The 16015-nt window shown below is 33.7% G+C and overlaps 1 pseudogene; it reads right to left on the bottom strand.

The window, feature by feature from the left end:
• Positions 1-8800: 8800 nt before the first annotated feature.
• Positions 8801-16015, bottom strand: part of LOC115224897 — a 15678-nt pseudogene continuing 8463 nt past the window's right edge.

Here is a 16015-nt window from a genome sequence, read left to right as displayed (position 1 = left end):
CGTTTATACTTATATAGAGGTACATACATAGAAAGATAAATATATGTATCGATTCTTACACTCGTGTACAACAAATAAGTCAATATTTCATCACGTCTCATTTGAAATGAGCTCTTTCGCTACATGCTCACTTACATAACATAATGCACCTACATACACAGATATATAATATAAATATAAATATATATATAATTTATAGACACAGACATACAAATATATATATATGTGTGTGTATAAATATATATATATATATATATATATATATATATATATATATATATACATATAGACACACAAATATATGCGTGTGAATATATATATATATATATATATATATATATATATGCAGGCACACATGCGCACACACACACACGTGTGTACGTTGTTGATGATGATTCGCTGGCACACTAATTAAATTTTCATATACGCATAAAATGTATATGTGAACTTTCAGATTGCCTTTGATGAAATCATAAAAGGCATCTGAGAGATCACATAGTCATTTTACGCGCGCGCGCGCGTGTGCTTATGTCTGAGTGTGTGCAAGTTTGTGTATGTCTGTGTGCGTGTGTGTGTGTGTGAAACGCTACGCAATACAGTTATGAATCACCAAATGTTTACTTATCAATATTATTCTATACAGTATAATGAGGACCTTTTTCGTTTGCACTCCTAAACACAAACACACATACACAGATATAGACAAATAGATACGTAGGTAAATAGATACATACATACATGCATACATACTTAAATACACACACATACACACGCACATATAAGCTTACACACATATATACATATACGAATTTTTTTAATTTAATTATGCCGTATCTACAGATGATAGAATGGTTCGTTAAATACCACTTTTCGCAATGCGCACTTTCTGTACATTTGAAAATTGTTTATAATATATGCCTCTTTGAATATGTGTGGAATAAATTCTTGAATTCGTTCGCAAATAGTAATTGCTTTTATATACTCCCATATTGATTTTCCTTTAATTTCTACTCCTTAAAAAAAAATACCAATCTAAAGCATAAACGTCGACCTTAATCGACACCAGTGCAGACCAGACATCTATTTTATCAATCGCGGAACGCAAATTGGAATAATTCATTGTTAGAATAACAAATCTATCATTTTGTACCAAAGTCGGTTAAAATGTGTACATAGCGATTTTTCAGTATGATATAAGTTTATTGGGATAAATTGTGTTTACTATTAGCAATTTTTTGAAGTTTGCTGATAACGGTCCTTTGCAGACTTAGAATCATAAGTTCCAATCAAACATAACGTAGCAACTGGCTACATTGAACTTATTTATTCTTATCTGCTGTATTGTTTCTATGATATTAACACAAATAGGTGTAAGATATGAACACAAGACCTTTATCATGTCCCTGAAGATTGGATAGCAGAAAAGGGCTAAATTATCTTCGGAATAGATACCTATCTCGAATGCATGTAACAAAGTGAATTCCACTAAAATGACCCATGTGTTGGGCGACGGGCTACGTAAGTCGGTCAAGAACTACCTCAAAAAGTATTCTGTACACTTATCTTCAACAAACAAAAAATGTTGCAAAAAAACGTTAGTGTCGAATTGCAATAATCACCAGCAGTCAGCCATAACCGCGTATATTTGAAATATTTTGACACTATGTATCTTTTCAAATCAGTGCTGAGGGGACTTTGTTAACAAATGTCATGTAATGTAGGATGTTGATAGGATGACAAGGAATGTTAAATAATATAAGTAAATATACACAATTCCAGTCCTAATAAAGCTGCATTAAATTCCTTTAAATTACATATAAATCTTATTTCTCCTTTAAAACATTTGCTGCTTCATTATGAAAACGTACAACTGTAAAAGAATTATAAGAATTTGAAACATGCTTACTTCTGAGATTACGTACATACGCTCACACAGACATCTATCTATTATCAATAGCATCATCACCATCACCATTTTCATTTCTACCACCACCACCACCACCCCATCACCATCATCATCATCATCATCTTCAGCATCATTGTCTAATCTAAACATTTTGACTGCCATGGATTGCTATATCGAAATTTTTTGTACTACTCTTACATATTCATTGTTTTAAAACTATGTAATTATTGATATTATCCACATACGCAATTCTTTGCCTTCCAATATTCCTATTTCTTATGCTTCCGTCAGCCATTTTCCATAAATATGTATCCAAAATATTTTAATTTTTCTCTAATTTGTTGTTGTCTAATAAAATATTCATACTTGTAGATATTGATATTACATGAAAGGTTTCTTTTCATTTTACAATATTCTTAAAAGTCTTCAGTATGCCCACATATCCAAAACCTTGCAATCGGCTTAATAGTACAAGTTATGCCTACATTGAAGCAACATGTGGTAAAGTCGATTATACACAACATTTTAATAACATTTTTATCGTCTCGCTATTAATGTTCATTGATGTGACTGCATAACGTTGCTTTTTAGTGACTAACCTACTAATTCAAACATCTTTCGTTTATTTTTGCTTTCTGTTTTACATTTACTGTTTTCTGATTTCATATATCTCAAGTATATTTCATTTGACCGTTATTTTTAGCTTACCCTTCAATTGTAAAATTGTAATTTATTTCAGCCATTATATTACTGATTCTTATTAATTTAGTTTTCTCTACTTTCATTTCTGTTTCGTGATTCCAAGGCTATTGTGGAATTTCTAATCAAAATTAACAAGGGAAATAAATATGGCTTAGCTTTCATCAGTTTTGTTGCGTATCTCAATAACATTCCTGGTATGTGTTGTGTTTAGATTAAACTATACTACACACACTCCTTAACTCGTCTTAATTTGAAATTCTGTTTTAGTATGGTTTTCTTTTATGTAATTTTTTCGTGACTAGTTCTTCCTCAGAAAACTTTCGTTATTCAAGCACTTTTATTGGATATTCCGAGAAGTGACAACTAGTCGATTGATTAATATTGCAGGTTTTACTACGTCAAATACCTTGTTGCATTCGAAAACTCAAATGTACTTATCTTGATTTGTATCAAAATCTTTTTCACGTGTGATTTTTAGGTTAAATATTAATTCACGACTTCCTATGACAAGTTTGAAACGACTATGCAGTTGGCTAATTTATATCTATATATATATATGTGTGGTAAGTAGCTTGCTTACCAACCATATGGTTCCAGGTTCATTCCCACTGCTTGTCTTCTACTAAAGCCTCGGGCCGACCAAAGCCTTGTCAGTGGATTTGGTAGACGGAAACTGAAAGAAGCCCGTCGTATATATGTATGTGTGTATATGTTTGTGTGTCTGTGTTTGTGCCCCCCCCCCAACATCGCTTGACAATAGATAGTGGCGTGTTTACGTCCCCGTAACTTAGCGATTCGGCAAAAAAGATCGATAGAATAAGTACTAGGCTTCCAAAGAATAAGTTCTGGGGTAGATTTCTTCGACTAAAGGCGGTGCTCCAGCATAGCCGCAGTGAAATGAGTGAAACAAGTAAAACAGGAAAATATATATATATATATATATGTATATATATATATATATATATATATATATATATATGTGTGTGTGTGTGTGTGTGTGTATACCCTTGAAGTAATTCTTTGTTGGAATTGTTATTAGCTGTTTACTCGCGTAGTCCATTACACATATTAGACAACTGTTCTCAACTTAATACTTCTTTGGTAATCGAAGAAATACAAGCGTTTCATTTGTAGGATGCATCGATTCATATATATTGCTTTAATCTTTTTATGTATCTACATTTCGTTTATCTAATATTTAATGTTTTACTAGTATTTTGTCTGCTTCAGTTGTCTTTGCAACATTCAATGACCTATTACCATTTCTGCTTCATTTTAAGATTTTATTTCCTTTCCATTAACAGTCTCAGAACTTAGCACAGTTAATCTATTCTTTTTACTCTACAGCCGTTATAAATATTTTTACCAGTCTAGATGGAATTTGCCCGTAATCAGACAGTATGTATTTGACTTAATGTTACCACTTTTAATACGTATTTGCATTGTGTAATCTAATTCTAATTTATATATTTAGAGAATTTTCGGGCTAAATTTGACAATCTGTATAAACGACAGAAATTACAATATCCCATTCAAAAATAAGCATTTTAAGAATTAAAATATCAATTAGATTATGGATGGAAAATAGAAGTTTACTCAAAGTAGCCGCCCTTATTTTCAACTATGGCCTCAAGGTGGTTCTGGAACCTAGCGTATGAGTTCCTCACTGTTTCCTTGGTAATATCTTCGAATACATACCTGATCTTCACCACCAACTCGAGTTTGGTATTGCAGAGCGGTTGGTGTCACTCTCAACCGCGCAGCACACATAGTAACACAGAAAGTTACAATCGAGGGAATAAGGAAGCCAGAAATCAGGGCTGGTGAAGTCGCATAAATTATTCGACAACCACTACTGATTCTTTTCAAAGATATGGCAAGAAGTCAAATACTGCCGCCACACATATGGCTTTCTAGCTGCAATCTTCTCCAACCGGGGTGGCAGAGGATTAGCCGCAGTGTCACCTAGCTTCATATAGCCATCTGAACTGAGCCTAAGGCCCTGTTCAAACATGTGGGGCGGCATGGGGTTATACCCACTGGAGATACATACAAAGTCCTTCACATTTTGGGGGAATTTGGTTTTCATTTTATGTGAGATATCACATGGATTGTAAGAAGATCCCCTGTTGTTCTGGGTATTTTGCAACTGATGTCAGAATTTTCATACACCGTATCAATCATCATGATACCGGTAATTCATTTCCAATCTTCAGATGACATCCAGTCCTTCAATTCAGCCAAATTTTTCTCAACTATAACTTTAATCTTTATGCTCTCCAACGCTGTTCTCAAAAAAAGGAGATATATAAATAATCTTCAGATTTAGCCAAAAAAAACGTGTATTTCAATTCTTGCTGGTTACTATTATATCATTGATTATCCAGCCACTGCATTTCCGCTTTTCCACACACACTTGATGTAGGTGATATATGTTTGTTGAGCGTTATCCTCTCATTTCTTACTCCGAATATTTTTCTGCTACCACCGAGAACTGCACCTACATTCGGTTTCACTCGTGATCACGCCCACGGCTTGCACGCTCGCTGCGGTAACCTAATTTCTTACTTCTCTGCTTGAAAGTTTTCATGAATCACCAATGATTTTCACTTTCAATTTGGTAGCGGTTGCATAAACGTTTTCTATTCTATTTGTAGTTTTATGTATTTCGTGTATTTCCTCTTCCTTGTGTAAATATTACTACAGGATTTATGTTTCTACATTACATTTCTGTTTGTGTTCTATCAGTTTTGAAAATTATTTATGTAACTGTTTTCGTCTGTTAGTCTTTCATTGTACGAAGTTTACTTTGTAATCTGGATTGCATTGATTTCTACTCCAAGATTTATACGAGTAGGTTCTATGCAGTCCTGTTTTTAAATATAAGGCTTCATGAATTAAAATGGAACAATTTATTACGAACCTTCATCATAGACTTCACCCTCAGAAACATACACACATACACGCGCATCTATGTGTGTTGGTTTCTAAATTATCCTTTGTAATATTTATTTCAAAGTTAAATGTCTAGAATGTAATTTAGCACGCACATACACCCATATTTAGAAGTATATATACAACATATTAATTCATATATACAAAAAAATAGGTATTTTTTAGGTTTTCCTATTTTCATTGTACTTAACACATAAAGCTGAATACTAACGAATTCTATTGGACACAATACCTTTAAGATAAAATCTTAATCGCATATGTTGTTTTTGCGGTGTTTATTGCTTTTTTTTCTGCTTTCTTAGAAAGATTCTAACCCTTTATCTTCTTCATAAGCAGGTAAACAGACTGTGATTTATGAAATCTGTGTGCAACAGCTACAGAATACAAGATATGAAAGCTATGGTCTATTATGAGCCACACTTAAATTTACAAGGTCTCATTAATTGTTTCACCACAAGTGCTTTCCACCACTGATGAGAAGAGCCATTCAGTTACCTACGTTAAAGAAGTGTTTTCACCAGAAAGCAAATTTCTTGGGTAATCACATACAATACTTTCAAGGATATAAATGTCTCCATCTGGACGCTGCTCCTAACCAAACTGGAATATAGTGCGATTATATTTTCGTTCTATATGCATTACAATTTTATGTTGTTTTTGGGGAACAGGTAAGACTCACAGATCTCCATTGATGGATTCCTCCGTAGTTCAGTGTTCATGAAGTGAACGTTTGATTGCCGAGTGGCGATTAGGTTGTTATAGAAAAACGCATCGTTACAGATTACTACGGTGAGTGAAAGATTACGTATTTGTGAAAGATTACGTATTCATGAGTATAGTAGAAATTAAGTCATTAATGTATAGAAGGAAGACAAGATGGAACAATAACAAAGCAGGTAGCGCTATGGAAAAAAGAAAAGAAGGGGAAGAAAGCAATCTAACAACACACTTCACAATAGAACGTCCTGCAAAAAACCCTACTGTTATTGCCTTGGTCGTTGCTCTTGCTATACTTCTGTTAATGAGTAGCCCCAACTCGACGTTCATGTGGTAGTGCATGGAGAAATACATACACGCACACAAATTTACACACACACACATGTATATATTTATATATATATATATATATGTATGTATGTATGTATATATATACATTCACACACACACACACATATATATATAGACATATATATGTCTATATATATGCATATACATAAGTGTTTGTATGCGTGTATGTATGTAGAGTGTTTGAAGTGGTGTACACATATAGCATATTGAGAAAAAGGAGGCCGTCAGAATTTTGGATAATTCTTTATTAGCGCTTTCGTTCGTTTAACCGAACTCTTCCAGATAAAAATTAAAACCAAAACGATAAAAACAGAACGTTTCTTCATATTTTGTTTGAATCAAATCTTTTTTGCTTTTTGTTTGGCTTAAAAGAGGAAACATTTTCGTCACATACACACGCACACACAAACACACAAACACACCCATATAGATAGATAGATAGATAGATAGATAGATAGATAGATAGATAGATAGATAGATAGATAGATAGATAGATAGATAGATAGATAGATACATACATACATACATACATACATACATACATACATACATACATAGACAGATACATACATACATACATACATACATACATACATACATACATAGTTGCAAAATTAAGATTAGTTATATCACAAACATTTTAACTAACCTAAATTTAGGTTATCCCTAAACTCACTGCTTGGCATAAATATTTCATATACATATATGCTGTAAAATAATTCCGACCATCCCTCAAGTGACTGAGTGTGGACTCTCTCATTGTTATACAGTAAAGAACTGTGAGCGATTCGTTGTTCGGCTTCATAAGCAGTTCACTGTGAGCCGTTGATATAGAACTTGAGTCTCGTGTAATAGTAATAGCAGTGCGTCGTGTAAATATTTTAAATATTTTCTTCCCCCACCCACATGTTTCGTTATATTATATATTCAACATACAATGGTAGAAAAGTGGCGGCGAGTTGTTCGAAGCTTGCGGTGGACGTCTTTTTTTCCTCTTGGTATGAAACCAAAGAAGAAAAAAATCACGTAATACATAGAACTTTTTGGCCTCCGTGGTGCAGTTGCAACAACAACAGCAATTACAGCAGCATCAACAGCAGTTACAACAGCAATTACAGCAGCAGCAACAACAAAACCTATAGTTGCTGAATTAAAGTTGAAGAAGCCTGAAAATATTTCAGATTCGTACTCACTAGGCAGCGTAGCAAATTCAGTTGAAGAATTCAACTTTAATCTAGAAGTAGGCATTATCCTCTCTGCGTATTTTTCGTAGATACAAAGAAACCTTCAAAGAAGAGTGTAAAAGCTGGTTACATGAGAGAAACGCATGTCTACTTTTAAGACAGTTATATCCCCAATCAAACACGAAAAATATACTAATTATAATCTTTTCTACTCTAGGCACAAGGCCCGAAATTTTGAGGGAGGGGCGGTCGATTAAATCGATTCGAGTACGCAATTGGTACATAATTTATCGACCCCGAAAGGATGAAAGGCAAAGTCAACCTAGGCGGAATATTCTAATTATATTCTACTGAAGAACCCAAGTGAGATATATTTGGATGAAACAATATTTTATCGAACATTTTTAGTGAAAAGACGTTCTTTGTTCAATACTCGCAGGCAATGTTTAAATTTGTTCAAAATGATGAATATTTCGTCACCTATGCCAGAGTGTTTAACTCAGAGTGTGAGAAATTCAACTCGAATGAGCTGACACCGGATATTTTCAAGTGTTTAATTTTTGTTCAAGGGCTTACTCCAAGCAACGATACAGGTATACGATCTCGGATATTAACGAAATTAGAACGGAACAAAAATTTAACTCTGCAGGCAGTAGCAGAAAAATGTCAGAGGATTATAAATCTGCGACATATCCCAGATAAATGTGAAGAAAAAGATTGCTTTCAGGTTCAAGGATCGAAAATGAATAAAAACAAGAAAAATATGAAGACCGAATCTATGTTATGGATGCGGTGGTCTACATTTTAAAAATAAGTGACCATTTAAAAATATGGGTTACTTCAAGTGTGGTGAAATAGGCCATAAAAGAGCCTAAATAACGTCTCAACAGAAAGAATCACGTAAACATGTTAACACTGATAAAAACATAAGAACGTACTTCGAAGGAAATTTATGTACGTAAGAATTAATAACACAAGCGTAAAGTTACAGTTGGATACAGGCAGGCAGTGATATCTCAATAATTAACGCAAGGTGGAAAAAATCGGGAGACCTAAATTAAATGAATATTAAAAAATTGCCCATAGTGTTCCCAAAAAATGACCTATTTTAAGTTGATATTTTAAGATGATATATAACATTACGTTTCGTGAAAAAAAAACTTTAAGAGCTAAAGATTTTGTGTTAAATGATACTACAAAGTAATTCGGTTCAAACTGGATGAAATTATTTAACCTATAGAACTTTCCCTTGGATCTTTTCTGTAAAAATGTGAATGTTTTTTTTTTCTCCAGTACAAATAAGTGGTCAGACGAACTGGAAAAGAATTAAACAATATTTATTCTTATGTTCTGTCTGATAAATTAGGTCTGTGCACCAAAACGAAGGCACAAATAAAAGAAAACTCCACACCGGCATTTAAACAAAAAGGAACTGTGCCGTTCGCAATGTTAGAACAAATAAACTAAGAGTTTGGGAGAGACCAGGCAAATTGGAGTTACCTAAAAAGTTGAATATAGTCAATGGTCATCACCAAGTGTGTACGTTAAGCAAAAGAATAATAAAATCAGAATGTACGCTGATTTTCCCACTGGTTTAAACGAATTTCTGTAAACGTGTCGCTATTAGCTACCTACTATGGAGCATGCTTTGCGAAATTAAAAGGTGGCAAGATACTTTCAAATTGGATCTCTCTGACGCGTACCTACAAATTACAGAAGACGATGAATGCTTTAAATACCTAACAAGTAACATACATAAAGGACAGTATAAATACGAAAGTTTGCCATTTGGTTTAAAAGTCGCTCCAGCAGAAAACGATAAATTCAATAGAAAGATGTAAGAAATGCTGAAGGTTAAATGAGATAAAAATATGCGCAAACAAATGCGAACCGTTTCTCAATTTGTGACAATGTATTGATGCATGCACAAAGAGTCGTAGTGCCAGCCGCACTATAGAAGCAATTATTAAAGGAATTTCATATTGGTCTCTCAGGGATTTCGAGAATAAAATCGTTAACGAGAAGTTATGTACACTGGCCAAAAATGGACATTGAAGAATCGGTGAAAGCATGCCTTAGCTGCAACAGCGCCTGCCGCTAAATGGCAACCGTGGCTAAAAATAGATGATGCAAGGTCCACAATGCATGTTCATTACGCAGGTCCACTTAAGGGTACATATTACCTTGTTGTGGTGGACAGTTTTTATTGTTCCTTTCTACCCTTACCGATACCAATGGTTCATTACATTTTCAAAGCTTCAAAAACAAACTTATGTTTGTTTACTTATGAGCTAATATATGTATGTATGTATGTATGTATGTATGTATGTATGTATGTATGTATGTATGTATGTATGTATGTATATATCTATCTATCTATCTCTCTATCTATCTCTCTATCTATCGATATATATATATATATATATATATATATATATATATATATAACTCAACTTGTGTGTCTGTGTGTGTATCTGTGTGTGTTTGTGTGTTTAACTTCCCGGCACATTTCCTCCTAGCCAACAAATCGTAGAACCACCAAAAATGGGTCACTTAAAGTTTAGGCGAATGAAAATTGAACTGCGCTATTTTTGTTCCGAAATTCACCACGCGTGCAAGCATGCGTAAATTGCATTAAATATAAAAAATCAAGATATAAAAACGAATCGCCGTAAACATTGTAGAAATTCGGCAAAGAAATGAATTTTCGGGATGTAGCATGGAGGGTTTTTTCGTATTAATCGTTTGGACTTTGTGAACACATACCAATTGTTTTCATAACATTTTTAACGCTTTGAATTAAATGTGACCATTTTGCGTTGAGTCTGCAGTTTGAATCACTTTAACCAAATTTTAGCAGCCCGGATTTTTGATCATCACGATACATCGCCAGCGACTCCCTGAAACTCTCCCTTGAAATCCCCGTTGAGAAATCTATATATATAAAACTCAACTTGTGTGTCTGTGTGTGTATCTGTGTGTGTCTGTGTGTTTAACTTTTGGATCTACCAAGTTTCATTATTAAGGATGGAATGTAGTGTGTAGCAAATCTATATATATAAAGCTGAAGTTGTCTGTGTGTGGCAGGTTTGGTAGCCTTCAACTAACACTATCTCCTTCGAGACCCTGCAGCGCAAGTTACCAAAATTGAGAGTATGATAGAAGAAGGCTTGCTCTTCATTCTGTAGAAGATAAAATTCAAATCCGACCATGTTAGCACCAAAAATTATTTACATCAAAAGGGTGCTTTTTTTCTATGAAAATCCCTATTTTCTACGATTTTTGACTGCTGTGTCACCATTTTTCGGTGTATTTCAACTGGAAAAAAGGTTCACTTGAAGAGAATAACAAGTTGCACAAGGCAAAATCTTTACTTTTCAAAAATTTAAATTCTTAAGGTTCGAAACAAATCCAAGCAACACCGGGTGATACTGCTAGTATATATATATATATATATATATATATATAGTACTAGATACAAAGCAGTGCGAATATTTTTTCATTTAATGTTATGTTGATCTTGGGTTTCAGCATCTACCGCTGATTATCAGATACACGTATTCTCAAAAACATACATATTGTTCCCTATATACGTCTTAATATAAAGAGAAATTTTCCAATCGTTGGTTGTTATTCTTGTCGTTATAACCATTGTTGCCGTTGTTGATTTTGTTGATGCTAGCGTTATTCTTCCTGTTGCCGTTGTTGTTTACACCCATCTCGTACATGGCAGGTGAGAATTGTAATGAAATTTATATTATTCTAGCAATGATGAACATATATGTTATTACATTCATGGTAACCACAACCAGATGATCTAAGCTGCACTTCTTTAATGCAGTCAGTCAATAATTACTTCAGAAAGATGTGCCTCCTATATTTTTCTGGCCAAAGGACGAGTAAAGGCTTCCACATCAACTTGTTGTCTACCGCTCTTTTATGCCATCTAATACTTTCAGAAACATCATGAACACCACAACACTCCTACTCATGTTCCACTATATTTGAATGTTTCTGTGACTTTTTTCAAGAGAGCAATATTATTTGTTAAATATGTTTATCCTTTCTTACTTGTATTCTGTTACTTTCGGACATAAAACTTTTAGCGTTACGTGTTCTAGTATATAATACATTGATGTAGTTGCATCGTTATTATTATTATGTAAAAGTTAGCTATACTGTCGTTGCAACGCTGTATTAATGCCTTAGAGGAGTTCACATGTGATCAATGATATTTCATGCATGACTATCCCATCACATAGAGTTAAGAACTATCTTCTACAACATTCACTTGATAGAATATGTGAACGCCAAATATACAGTTATGTAGTACTGTTTTACCTTATCAGAAGAACGTTGAAGGCCTGAATCAAAGCAGTCTCGGAGCCAGTAATACCCTTAGGTACCATAAATATTCCAGCTTAAATTAATAAATAAATACCATAAAGTATAATAATACTTTATGAACATTATTATAAAACACAAAACATGTTATACATGAAACCAACCAATTTCGATTATATATAATTTTTAAGTGGATTCAACAGTTTCCGTCTAATATTTATTACAAATTTTTTTTCAGTACATGAGAAAATTGAAAATAAGTGAAAATTATCACAAATATATCTATAGGATTATTAAAAATCAAGTTATGTATTTTCAATTTATGTTATTCTGCATCTTATCACATATTTTTTCCATTCCTCTACTTCATGAAAAATCGATAAACATTTCTGTTTGCTCATCAAATAAAAGTCTATGGCTTCCAAAGAGCTTCTAAAATTTCCTTATGTCAACAAACACAGTTTGGCATATTGTGCACTGGTACAGCTACAATGTTTGCTCTAACGAGTTTATGTTTATATAAAATAACATATACTTTCAAAACATATAAATATCAAAACATCATATATTCTTACTTTTCCTTCTTACACTCTGCATTTGTTTATCTATGTAAGTATATGCATAACAGTGTGAGTGAGTAAGTATATATGTATATTACTACTTCTTTCCATAAATGAATTCTTAATTCAGAAATATTTCTTATTTCAAAATTGTAGAGAGCTGAAACTTCGTTTGAGCTCAGTTGTTTCTTTATCCGCAATGCTCAAGAAGTCGAGTAATATATATTAACATAGTGTGTTAATATATTAACATAGTGTGTTCGTGCGCGCACGCGTTTAATATTAATCATAGCATATAGTCATAGATGCGTTTACAGTCAATTTCACACATCGGTTTTGCACTGCATATTACATAACCCGACATTAGAGAAGAGAGGTGCTAATATACATGATCCTCCGAGATGACGAATGATCTTTATTACTAGAGGTGAAAAATTGTCCTATCCCTTTTGTAAGTGCTGTGAAAAATGACGAAACATCGTTGCAGGAGACATTTACGCTAGGGATTTATCAAGCGTGCTGCCCCTTCATTCCGAAATACCAGAGTTACCTTTTAAACAGAAAAAGTCTGTTGGGTTAACATATACGTAGCAGGGTTTGAAGGATTGGTATCTGTTTATGGTTGATATGCATATAGGGTTATTCTTTTCTTCCTTTGAGGACTAAATCTTTAAACTCATGTTTGAGTACAAGTGCGAATGTATGTTCATGTGTGTTTAGTGTGCTAAAATATTTTACTTTGTTCTCAGAAGGTAATGATATAAGACCTAACGGTGAAAATTCTAGAGTATGTAATAGTGGTGCTACCCGTAGGTAAGAATTAAGATGCTCTGAATCGAAATTCGAGACCACTGGTGATCTGGCTATGTCCGCTAGAGAACATAACTACATTGTAAGTCAAGATTTAGCATTTGTGACTATTGAGTTGTGTTGACTATTATTTCTAGTAACGCCTGCACCACTTTGTATTCGCTGTCACTTTTGAGACGTCTACATATATAATGAAGAGGGAAAAAGAGGTAATTCAGTGCTCCTGCATATACCATTAGTGTTTCCAAATTGAACAAACAATTTACTTAGCATTTATACTGCTGTAAGCTTTTAAATATCAGACTATCACTAATAACGCCCGCATTCCCTCAACATCAATTCGAGTTATGATGTATTGTTTCGAGGACATCAGATAGCTTTCAGCCTTGTCTAGCATGGAGACAACTATCGAAATATCCTGCTTGTGGGCTTCACGCGTCCGCCATCTATTTTTAGTTTCATACACGCACCAGTATACACTACTCTACACTCACATACACTCAAACACACACACGCATTAACACACACACACAAACATACACACACACATATATGATGTATGTTACATATTATATTTTATTTTATTTTACTTGTTTCAGTCATTTGAGTGTAGCCATACTGGAGCACCGCCTTTAGTCGAGCAAATCGACCCCAGGACTTATTCTTTGTAAGCCTAGTACTTATTCTGTTGGTCGCTTTTGCCGAAACGCTAGGTTACGGTGACGTAAACACACCAGCATCGGTTGTCAAGTGACGGTGGTGGGGGGACAAATACAAACATACACACACACACACATATATATACATATATACGACGGGCTTCTTTCAGTTTCCGTCAAAGAAATCCACTCACAAGGATTTGGTCGACCCGAGGCAATAGTAGAAGACACTTGCCCAAGGTGTCACACAGTGGGACTGAACCAGGAACCATGTGGTTCGTAAACTACTTACCACACAGCCACTCTTACGCCTATTAAAAAAATATGGAACGCTTCACGAATGTGCGTGTCATCGTTGATGTATGTATATATATATGTATATATACTTTATATATGATCGTCGATGATGCTTATAATCTGTGCAATGGTAATATTCAGTAACATTTATAGTTAACTGGACAAAACATCATTACTTTTCAAAACAGCTGAAATACGCCGGATGGAAATTATTGAATGTTGACAGATATGTGACGCCCTGTAATAACTATAAACTACTTTTCTGGACATAGCTAATTTCTACTTATTTTGGAAATTTATTGGAAATTTATTGCAGAATTTTTGTTTTATTTCCCGTTCATAAACACACATACACACATATATATAGAAACACGCATATAAATGTAAAAATATATAGATGTATGTATATGTATATATATATGTATATATATATATATATATATATGTGTATATATATGTATATATATATATATGTATATATATATATATATATATATATATATATATATATATGTTTGTATTTATGTATATATATATGTATATATATATGTATATATATATGTATATATATATATATATATATATATATATATATATATATATATATATATACAATTTAAAGCAGAGCTACAAGGAGATTTATGGTGTAGAAATACAATACTTTGACGGATTTATATAACATACCATGTACTTTTAGGAAATGGTTCAGGATCAGTGCCTGCTGTTACACTTAGTTGAAAATTTGAAAACCCGGACGATGCTCTTTCAGAAAATATGAAAAGAAATGGGAGGAAAAAGCACGAAGAAGGCGATAGCAAAGTGTGGAACGAGAAGAAAGAAAACAAACGGAAGAAAACAAAGATTATGGTCCCGTTTGTCCGTAGATATCATAATTAATCCAGCTGGAGTAGGATAATATGACAGAGAGGGCGTCAAACTCTCAGAGAGCCACCCACTACAGAGAGGATCCTTTCTTCCAGTTCAGCAAAAGAAATTTTATATTTATATAAGGCATAGATTTCTCAAAAATATTCCAATTAATTGCATGCAGTGTGCACTTGTTCTTCAGTACCATACATAGCTGGCCGACTTGGTTGATTTATCTTTATCAATGTGTCGGAAAGGTATAATACTTATATCGCGCGTATGTATATATATATTTATGCGCCTTTTTCAAGCCTAGCCAGAAACAGTGTGAAAGAGAGTGAGGAGAAAGGTAAAAGGGAGGCATGCAAGTGTGAGAAGATAGAGTAAGAGTGGAGAAAAACATAGAGTAAGAGTAGAGGTAGAAAGAAAGAGAACAGAAAGAAAGGTCGACAGAGAAAGAAGGGAGAGGTACAAGGGATGCAAGTAAGGGCGAAAAGAGAGAAAGCGATAGATTAAGTGTAAAGAGTGGAGAAAGCGATAGATTAAGTGTAAAGATTGTTAAGGAACTGTTGATACCAATAAAGTAAACAAATAGGTTGTGCGTTGCGCTATAGGGACGTATGAAGGGTTGAACAGACATATCACAATAAGGAAAAATTGTTA

Source organism: Octopus sinensis, linkage group LG2 (assembly GCF_006345805.1).
Source record: "Octopus sinensis linkage group LG2, ASM634580v1, whole genome shotgun sequence".
Taxonomy (NCBI): domain Eukaryota; kingdom Metazoa; phylum Mollusca; class Cephalopoda; order Octopoda; family Octopodidae; genus Octopus; species Octopus sinensis.
The sequence above is the reverse complement of the archived record's forward strand: the minus strand, read 5'-3'. Positions and strand labels throughout refer to the sequence as shown.